Raw genomic sequence first — 11,707 nt, 5'->3', positions numbered from 1 at the left:
TAGTCCCATTGAGTAAAAACTGGACGAATACTTTTTGTACCAATATGAGATATACATATACATTTATGTACATATACAAATATGTATATTTGCAGCAACTTTTCAGCGTCTACTCAAATATATTGAGCATTGATTTTTGATGATTTTTGACCATGGATTACGCATATTCAATTTTTTTACTGGTCTTATATGGGTACTCATATATTTTTAGCTATGTCGATGCAATTCAAAGCTTCCGGAATATAAAGTTAATTTTTGACAGCTGTATTACTTTTAAATTTTTTTTTGTTTTTTGCTTATCCTGGAGTTTTTGTCTACTTCTTGCTGCTGTAATTTTATTGCCAAAGGCAACATAATAATTATGCCGCATACACCTGCCCCCTTTCACTTTTCGTTGTTCCTGCAACTGAAGAGGGCCTTGTATGAACAAAGTTACGCTATAATTGAGCAGATAAATACGCCTACGAAGGAGGATGAGCTGAATGAGACTACAAAACAGGATATTTTAAAGCGCTTGGTAAAGTTACGATACAAGTGCGTCTCATAGTATATAATGAGCCTATACATATATATAATGAGAACTGCTAGGATATTACTTTGAAGTGGTGAAAGTAGAAAAATCATGCGTATTTTTGTTTTTTATCAATTTTCAACTGCTTTTCTCACTTTTTCTTCTCTAATTTTTCCTTTACTTATTACATAAATATAAAATTAAAATCATGCCAAATTATTATTATTATTTCAAATTGTTCTCACATGTTTACAATTACACTAGACTTCTATCTTAAACCTCTCTATCTCTTCTTTACTCTCTGCTCATAAAAACATACTATATGCTATCTATTATACTCTACTTTCTCAATATCACTAATTTCAATAGCCTTTAACAGTGCATTAATAGTAATCAACAAGTGTTCTACAGCATCTCTACCATCACTACCCACACAATTTAAGTACAATATTTATTTATATATATTTTTAAAATGCTCTCTACGAATAGCTTGTTAAACACAGCTGCAACAACGCACACTATTCGATATATATAAATAAATAGATCCGTATTTACGGCAACAACTGTTTCAGGCATAAATTCAGTGTCCGGAGGCAGAAGTCAGGCGTACCCAAGGCACCCCCTCTTCATAATTGAGCTTAAAATGTACTCGTACTTGTCTCTGGGATTATGTTTTAATATTGTGCGGTATTCAATATGTGCGCATAAAAATAAATGACTCGATTACTTTGTTTTGTTTCTCGCATTTTAAATAACTTCAGCAGGCATTCAGTTTTATGAGCACACAAATTGATGGCGCACTGTTGATTTATTGAAATGCTTTTTACCGCTGCACTCGACGTGTCAAAATATGAAAATTAAAATATCAACGGACAGCGCAACGTCGGAAAATCCAGCGCTTTTTCATGAGATCTCTTAATGCAGCGCATTTATTCAATGCCGCATTCCGTCAGCTTAATGCAACCAGATTTTTTGATCTATTTATTTCTCTTTACACCAGTTGATTTTTTCCCTTTCCTCTCCCTTCACTTAATCCTTTGATGCATTTACAAGTGATGGCAATAATTACAACAGAAGAGATTTTTTTTTTTTTTGTCAATGATTGTGACATCGATTTATGGATGTGGACTGTCGCCGTCCATCCAGCTGTCCTGAGCACATCGTAGGAAGCCTAACTCAAGAGAAGCCTACCCAACTCATGAGCACAAACTCGCGGACTAATTAAATTCCATGACAGCAAAAACTCGAACAGCGACTTTGAAGTTAAGGTCAGCCAGATTTCTGTATGTATATATGTATACAGATCTTTCGGGGAGCCACTTGAGAAGTTGAAAGTCGACGGTGTTGACATTGTTTGCCTGCCAGGCATTTCATCTAATTGTATCTGCTGAAAATATGTATATAAATATTTGAAATATTTCTTTTTAATTGCACAAAGTCGAAAAGTTTGCTTTAAGCCTTTTCGGCATAATTACCGTAGAGCAGCGCCCATTGATGCGACGCGTTGCTGTTGCCTCGGCTCCTGCTGCTGCTACTGCATCATCGAGTAGCTGTTGGACTTGGTTGGGGCAGGAGCACTGGAGTCTGTTGTCTGTCCTCTGTAGTCTGTCCTCTAGCCTCTCTTCTCTGTCCTCGCTTGGCTGTTGCATATTCAACAACCGAGCTCCGTCAGGCAAAAATATTACATAATTATACAAAGTAAGGCAAACACAAGGCACAAGGAGGCGAGCATCTGAAGGACTGACTGACTGGCGTTTTGGTGTTTGATGACCCTGTTTATGAATACGTTAGCATTAATTAACTTTGATTTAATTAAACGTACCACGGCCCAGAACCAGAACCAGAACCAGAGCCAAGACCAAGACCCAGCCACGGTCACTTGGCAGGCTCAACACCGAGTCTCACTCCAGCCAGCCTCAACTTATCAGCTCTACTTGGCTGCTGCTTCTACTCCTGCTAGCTGCTGGTTAATCTTTTAACCAGTTGCTGTGCGCGTTGCGCCTTTTGCGGTTTGGCACCAAACGCTGGCAGCCAACGCAGCCAACTGGAAGAGCAGCAGCAACACGAGTAGGCGAGAGTCAAAGAGACCAAGCGGATTCTACCTCCTTCCGTCTTCCTCTTTTTTTCACTTCTTTTTTTTTTTTGCTCTTGTCTTGGCACTCTTCAAGTGGAAAATCCTTTTGCCTATTTACGTGGCCTTAACAAGTCAACGCCAAAGGCGTCGCTGGCGCCGCATTTGGTTGTCTTTTGGCTAAGCCCTAATGTATTTTACATAGGGTTTTTGCTCTGACGGGTTATGTTTGAGTCAAATAATGATACGATTACAAGGAGCAACGCGAGAGTGAAAGGTGTTGTCTCTTAATGGCATGAAAATGAGGTTCATTTCGTGGAATGTGGAACATGTTCTATATTATGAAATCATAGCGAGCCTATCCGAATGGCCATCTCGCTCTCACTCACTCGCTCTCGGCAACAGCCAAGCCTATATTGAGCAGCGGCTTTTTGTGCATCTGTCTCTCTCTCTCTCTCTCCCTGTCAATTACGGCGTCGGACTTAAAGGGCATTACATATAAAATCGAAGCTCATAGTGAAGACATTAAATCACTCGGATAATATTTTACATACATTTTATACTCAACTCTATCTGATCTCGCACACTAATACAATTGCACCTGTAAGAGTCAATCATTAATTAGGAAACTAAGACAATATTCTTAGCTATTCTGTTGGGAATATCACATTGTATTATATTTATTTATTTATTGTTTAGCAAGAATTGATTCTAAATAACAATTTTTGTTAAGCCAGAGCGACAAAGGCCTTCAGGCATTATTTATGTATATAAAAATATTATTTAAAATCATTTAAAAATATTTATGGAATATTATTTGGTTTCATATATTATTTAAAAATTTAATTTGATGCACATTCTGAATATTATTAAATATATAATTAAAAAAAAAAAAATTAAATAATAATAATAAAAAATAAATAAATAAATTAATATATTTTTTTTAATTTAAGATATGATAAGAAATATGTAAAAAAAAGATTTTATATAGATATCTCTGAATATATGTGTATATTCTATATATACCAACAATAGCAACAAGCAAGTGAAATTTTAATATATAAGTAAGTAAAACAGATGTTAATAAATAATATATCAAATGAATTTAGGCGCTATATATAAGTAATACTAACTGAAACAAGTCCCTAAATTGGAAATCCTTTAAAAATTATTTTTTAAAATTTTATTTCTTTTAATTTTAGCTCTAGCTAACATCAACAACTCTGCTGCACCTGTTAGCCCGTGCTTTACATAAAACTAACTGCGTCTCACTTTCATTGACATGTTCTGCTGTGGGAAATGTCAATTTCTATCCCGGCTTTGTTTACACATCCAATACACTAGATCTAATTACATATGCGCTTTGATTGTGCGGCCCAGTCGCTGCCCTCTCACTCTGTTTCGTTTATAAACGTGTGTCTGTGTGTGTGTGTGAGTGTTTGTGTATATTTTGTTGGCTGCTTTCATAAATTAATTAATTGGCCTGCGGCTGGTCAACAACGGCAACAGGCAAATAAATAAGCAAAAATATTTGCTTTAATTTATGTGGCAAGTGAGAAACGAGAAGTGGAAAGAGAAGTGAGAAGGCAGGCAGACAGAGAGAGAGCAACTGAGACTGAGACCCTTTGGCCTAGTTACACACCACACACACACACACACACACACACACACACACACACACACACACACACACACACACACACACACACACACACTCTACTTATCCACCTCCCTCTCTTTTTCTCTTTGTCTGTCTCTGTGTGCTTAGATTAGATTAGATTAAAGCGCGATAAAACGCGGGACGCGTTCACTTGGCATGATTTCGACTTATTTGCACTTACAAAAAGGCCAACTAGCAAGGCGGCAGGAGGAGGAGGGGAGCCGGCCCAGCTCAGCCAGCGAGCGAGCTGTGGCGGCCCGGTAATATTTCCACGCCTTGCACATTTTATAAAAAGCCAGTGCTCTTCGAATGGGGCATGTAGAACATGGTTAATTAGCAATTAATGAAGCGATAATGAAGCCAAGATAAACGACAACACACTGACGACGACGATGATGATGATGATGATGATGATGTTAATTATGATAATGATGACGACGAGGCTGTTGATGTGGCATCAAGGGGCCCCGACGCTGAAGACTTTGGCAGGCCGAGACCCAACATGGTCTGTATGTGTGTGTGTGTGTGTGTTCAATGGATCCAACGGCCTTGACGAGGACTCCGCGCTTTGAGGATGCTGTTGCGGCTGCGGCTGCGGCTGTTGCGGATGCGGATAAGCGGTAGCTGCCTGTTGGCTTGGCTTATTTTGTTTTTATTTTTTAGCCAGCTGCTGGGCATAAGCTGCTTCGCTTCTTTATTTTTATTTTTTACTTTGCTTATTTTTTAGCCAGCCGTAAAATAAAATGTGCTTTTTAAGGGTCTTATTCGTTGTGTATATGTGTGTGTGTGTGTGGCTTGAGCGCACGAAATTGTATCATTTCCTTGGAAAAAAGCAAAATTTTTGTTTTCAGGTTAATTAGTTTCCCGGCACTGGGCCTGAATGTTTCCTGTCACTTGCAGTGGCAAAAGGCGTTGCCAATTAGATTCGCCACGAAGGTTAGAAACTTAACACTGGCCCCCAGATGGACCAATGGACCGATGGACAGAGAACTGGCCTTGGCCAACAATATTTTGTTTAGATTAAATAAATCTTTGAATTATATTCGAATTGAATGGGCATACTGTATATAGAAATTCATATAGTATATCATAATGCCCAATGCCAATGCCCAGTGAATAGAAGCAATATATATTTTACTTTGCCTAACTAGTTTTTCAGCTTTAATACGGTAAATTAAATACAAGACATTTGATACTTTTTGACCATAAATATTTAAATTGATATACTTTTCTAAGAAAATATTTATGCATGAAAATGATTTATAGTTTTTTTTTTTTTTGTTTAAGACAAACAAAACATTTAATTAAATTTCTCAGACCCCAAAAGTCTTTAAATATTTATACTAAATTTGGGAATTAGTTGAAAGAGATTAAATAAATTTTGGAATGGTTTTGTATTATGTTATTATTTTTTGCAAATATTTAAACAAAATTTGGGAATTAGTTGAACGAGATTAAATAAATTTTGGAATGGTTTCGTCTTATGTTATTATTTTTTCCAATTTTCAAAAATATTTTAATTAATATAAAATTTTTTAGAAAATAAATATATTGCATTGAGTTCATATTAATTATTTCTTCTTTATTGTTACAAAATGTATTACTAAAAAAAATTGGAGTAATATTCTAATTATTAATAAAATATATAAGAAAGAGTTGGAGCTAAGGTTGTGTATTTAAATACATTTTTATACCCTAAACCCAATTTCAATGGGAAATCAGGGTATAATGGTTTTGTTGAAATGTATGTATTTTAAATTTAATTTATTCGATAATCGGTAGGAAATTTATAAACAAAACTGACCAAATGTTCACTTAACATAATTATTACAAATTTTATATATTTGGATTATTATTTATTATTATATTTCTAAATTATTTGTCATCCGAATTTAAGACTAATTAATAAATTGTTTCCAAGGACTTTTATTTAATTTAAATAAAGCTTTTAATATAAGAAAAGAATATAAAATGTTTTATATATTATGTTTTATATAAAATGTTTCATCATTTTATCACTTAAAACTAATTAATAAATAGTTTCCATGCCGTTTTATTTTATTTAAATAAAGCTTTTAATATAAGAAAATATTTAATAAAATGTTTTATCATTTTGTGTCTTAAGAAAATGTTTTTTTATATATTTTATTTATTTATATTATTTATTTTATTTATATTATATTATTTATTTTTATTCATGTCATTTTGTATATTAATAAAAATTTTATTTATTTTTTATAAATTTCTTTATTTATATTTTATGGTTGTTTCTTACACATTATTTAGTTTTATTGTTGAGGAAAATATTCTCGAGAATTCCCAGTTCAAGAAGTCATTTAAATAAATATTATAAAGCACCTACAAGTTCTTTCTCTCTTCCTGCTCAATTCGCACTTATCAAAGCCGCTAGAGACATGCAGTTGGTATCCAATTTTTCAATGTATTTATTATCGTGCCATCACATTAGCTACCAATGCTTTCTGCACAATCTGGCTGCCACACTCAGAGCAGCGAAGACAGCGCTGGCCAAGCTGCTGGCTGCCTCCTGCTTATGACAGCAGCAGCAGCAGCAGCAGCAATTGCAATCCCAAAATGCGATCTAATTTTCATGTTATTTGATAGAAAAGTCTTGTAGAAATCCGTTTGTTGTTGCTCGGCGTTGTTCGGTGTGCCCAGTCAAGCCAAGAATTTATCACACAGCCCCCCAAAGTTTTTGAGTTGCATCAGTCGCTGCAGCTGGTAGAAAGAATAAAGGGGGGCCTGTGGTCCATGTAACATGGATTGGATGCAGTGTCTAGCGACTGCAACCACTTCAGCCACCTCCACCACCAGCACCACCAGCACCACCAGCACCACCAGCACCACCGTCACCTCTTTGTATATTATCAAAAATGGTGTATCTGTAGCTGAAGCTTCCTGAATCTCATATCGGGCATGGCAAACATGTTGCAAGTTGTTGCTGGATGCTTCACTGGCGATCGTAACAACAGCAACTGTTGCTGTTGCAGTTGTTGTTGCTGCTGCTGCTGCTGTTGCTGGCGCTGTACGAGATTAAACAATGATTGCATTTTCATTTGCATTTTAAGTCACGGTGCAAGCAAAACCAAAGCAGAAGAAGTCGAGGGTCGGGATCTCACTTGGCAAGTGTTGTTGCTGCTGCTGCTGCTGCTGCTGTTCACTAGAGATGCGCAATTCCGGTACACAATAATAATATAAAGTCATGGTTGGTCGTGTCACGGCACCAGCTCTAGCCGCAATTGCAGCTGCCTTTTTACAGCTCGACTTCCAGTTGGGGGCCGAGAAACAGGTTTGCCAAAACTAAACACATGCCGCCAGCATCGCTTGGCTAAGATTGAAATGCAAATCAGTTAATGGTGTTTCTCTGATGCTGTTGCTGTCCAGTTGCACTACAGCAAGGGCAAACACCATTCATTGGAGCTGATGTACGTGTTTGTCTGTCAGGCCAGGCCTGCCTGCTGCTGTTGTTTTTTCTATATACATATATATAATTGACTTGGCCCTGGCCAACTTGCACGGCAAGCATCCTGTCGCAATCCGTATGACCCATAACTCAAATGGCCAAATGTTTGGCTTTAATGCTGCCTTCATGCTCATAAAAATGAAAATTTGTGCGACAGCGACCAAAAGCTCCGAGCGGCGCTAATCTTTGTCATGTAGCAGCTGCTGCTGCTGCTCCTTTCATTCTTTTTTTTTTCGCTCGTCCTTTGAGTGGGCGGAACACTCATCTCGATTACGAGGTGTAAATTTACTGAGGCACATAAAGCCATTTGGCGCGACTGTCCGGTCTCTAAGCCCACCCGAGACCCTCGGACTCGGACCCCGACCCGGACCCAGGGCCCAGCTCAAAAGCCAATTCATATATTTACCGTTTTGCCGGGCGACTTTAGGGGCGCATTATGCACTAAGCTTTTTGGACATTCAATGCGAAGGGCCCCTACTTTCAACATCATCATGTTAATGATCATCATCAGTGGCAGCATGTGAGTGGGGTAGAGCTTTATAAATTCTGATGATATGCGGATTGTTGACTCATTTCAGCTGCTAGCAGCGCTTGATTGAACTACTCTGAACACTTGGCTTTGATTAAGTGAGCTCAATGCTTGACGAGCAAGAAATGCATTAATGCAGCTCAGGTGTATATTATATGAAGATGGAGTTCAAAGGTAATAAGCTACTCTTGCTTGGGGTCATCAAATAAGAGGAATGGGAGAAAAAATTGAACAGACTAGATATAGATTGGCCTTCAACTAGATGGCAAGCCTTACTAAATATTTAAAAAATAATATACTAGTAATAACTATAAGAGCTACTGAAATATGATTATTAAAAATAATATCAGTCGTATTTCGCAAAAAAAAATAAAAAATAAAATACAAAAATAAATAAAAATAAAAAAAAATTAAAAAAAATATAAACAGGAATTTACTTCCCACTTTATCAAAGAACCACTCTCCTATATATTATATAAAAAATTCAACAAATATTACATCTATTAAAACTCAATTCTCAAGCAAATGTGAGAAGAAAATTCCATATATGCCATCCAGTTCCGGCCATGATCTTGATAAGCTCATATTGTCTATAGCGAAAAATTTATTGCTATTACTCCTGAGCGAATATAATTTCACATTGCCTGACTTATTTATTGTATACACTTCACAGCACTTTCAATTTTTCATGCAATACGCTGCATCTGGATTGTGGTCCACACATTTCTCATAGTGCGCCACCAAAGTCGCTTCTTCTTCTGCTGCCTCCCTCTGCAAAAGGTAAACATGCTCGGCACGTTGCGCAGGAACAACAGCAACTGCGTCTAGTCTTTGTTAAACAATCTATAAAATACAATCACTTTCAACAGGAAAATCAACAAACTCTGGCACAGAGCTGGCCGTCTGCCCTTTAAATCATGCTCAGATCGTAGGGAGAAGCTGGAGAAGCAAAAACAAAAACGTGCCTAGATGCCAGACGTTGCTCAGAGTAATTTTATATATGTATGTACATATATATATTTATATATTTCACACAAAGATCGTAATTATGGGTTCGTAAGATCTTTGCCAGCATCGCTGGCATGATCGACATCGCGAGCTGCAAAATATATGACCGAAAACCTGATGAAAGGGCAGTTCAGCACGGCTTCAGCTAGAGCTGGAGCTGGCGTCGGAGTTGGTGTGGTTGGAGTGCTGCATATGGGAGCGCTTTATATGGTCGTGCATTAAACTTAGCACAGTGTTTCCCTTCATGTTGGCCACGCCCACTAAAGTGGCATGCGGCCATGGTTATGTAAACAGCAAGGAGTTGATGCAGTTGCAGCAGCAGCAGCAGGCGAGCTGTTAAAGGCCACCAAATCGCATGGGCTTTGAAGATGACGATGATGACGAAGATGATGATGATGCAGACAACCGACAGCCATTCTGCATTCTGTGCTATGTGTTGGCCAGAGGGCAAAGGTTACCACACAGTCCGCCCACCCGAAGACACAAAACACAGTGTGCATTAAGTGTTAATGTTGCATAAGTTGGCTGCACTTCAAACTGAGCCGCGCTGAGTGCAACATTGGCCAGCTGGGTGGCGCAGGAAGTGGCTAAGACATGAGCTGAACTAGATTAGCTGAATGCATGATTTATGTTAGGAAGGTATACAATATATTGGATATATATATATGTGAAAATGGTAGTAAAACATTGTTATACATTTAACTTGCCTATAAATAGCTTTTAGTCTAGCTTTACTTTTATCGCTCGGCAATAACCAAAATTATTAAATTAAATTAAAATTTGTAAATAATTATCATTATGAAATAATTTGTATTTTTATATATTTTTATTTTTATTTATATTCTTTTTATTTGTTTTACCATTCTTTAATGAAAAGAATATTTAAAAATTCACTTAAATTATGTTGTTTTATTATTATTTATTTCTCAATTAGAAAAAAACAAATATTAAAAAAATTAATTTATTGTTTTTTTTTTATTTTTATCTATTTTTTTTTAAGTTTTTTTAATAATATCTTCAAGTCTAGCGCATATTTTATCTTACAGCATGAACAAAAAATATATATATTTTATCATTATTATAAAATTACTTAATTTATTTATTTTATTTTATTTATTTTATTTTATTTATTTATTTTATTTTATGTTATTTTATTTTATTTATTTATTTTTATTTATTTTTAATATTAATTTGTTCACTACTCTGTTTAACCATTTAGCCATTCAACCAACATTCCTCTGCCCTTAACCTGCCTAAAAATATCATTAAATCAAGCTATGCTTTTATCTTTCGGCTTTAAGCCCCGTTCCTCTGCTTAACCATTTAACTATTTATATAATTATGCTAGACATTATTATGCTCCATCAAGCTCAGAAATCCAAATCCCCAGCGCCATTAGCCAAAGCAACAGAGCTGTCAACTACAGTGTGCTGTTGCACACGAAACTGAAGCTACCCCTAAAACAGAAAAAAGAAAACCCCCTCTATATACACTCGCTGCGCAATTAAAATGAGTAATACTAGAAAGAATTCCCGAAAACATGGAAAATTCATTGAAGAGCAAATTTACGCACTATGAGAGCTTGTGTGGGCTAATGAATTCAAATGAGACGCCAACTTAATGCTAACCTTCGCCTAGATTGAGTGGCTACATTTTAATTACACGAACGCTTACGAGCCGCCAAAAAACAACAAGCCTAAATGGAAATGTGAAAGGAAGTAAGCAAGCTGGAAAAAAAAATCATAACATCTGTGACGTAACAAATGAGCGCTACAGGGGGCGATTGCCCGCAGCTCGCTCAGCACTGGTGAAGCAACCACTTCAAATCGACATGCAACTTTTTGGCTGAATTAAGACATAAAAAACCGCTTGCAACCCCTAAAGCCCTAATGAAGCTATCAGGCAATGGCATGGCGCGTACCTTAGAGCCGAAACAGTTGCAAAGAAATTTTAAGTGTGTTTACCGAGCACATCAATTGAAAAACTGACCATATGAGAGAGTTCGGTAACTTCTAACTGGGCCAACTTTGATGTGCGCCCCCTAAGCATTTGCTCAAATATTTGCAAGAGGCCCACACAGTGGATAAAAAGAGAGACCCTTTAAACAAGAGGGTGAGGGTCTCTCTAAAGCAGATTGAAAACTACGCACAGTGGGCAAAATAAACATACATATTAACACAAATTATGTATAGCAAGTTTAATTAAAACAATTTATATATATTTCATTTGAGTTTTGAAAAAATGTTATTAAAAATATTTTATTTTATTTATTACCATATTCAATGATTCAAAAATAAACGTATTAAAATATTAAAAAAAAAAAGTATTCACTATCTATCTAACTTAATTTTTTAGAATTATTTTGGTTTAGTAAATTTTAGAATTTTAAAGAAATGTTAAAATATTATTTTTTTTACTTTTTTTCAATTATAGGAATAAAGATATAA

Source organism: Drosophila arizonae, chromosome 4, assembly GCF_054131065.1.
Source record: "Drosophila arizonae isolate 15081-1271.41 chromosome 4, UAZ_ARI_1.0, whole genome shotgun sequence".
Taxonomy (NCBI): Eukaryota; Metazoa; Arthropoda; class Insecta; order Diptera; family Drosophilidae; genus Drosophila; species Drosophila arizonae.
Note: the sequence above shows the minus strand (reverse complement) of the source record.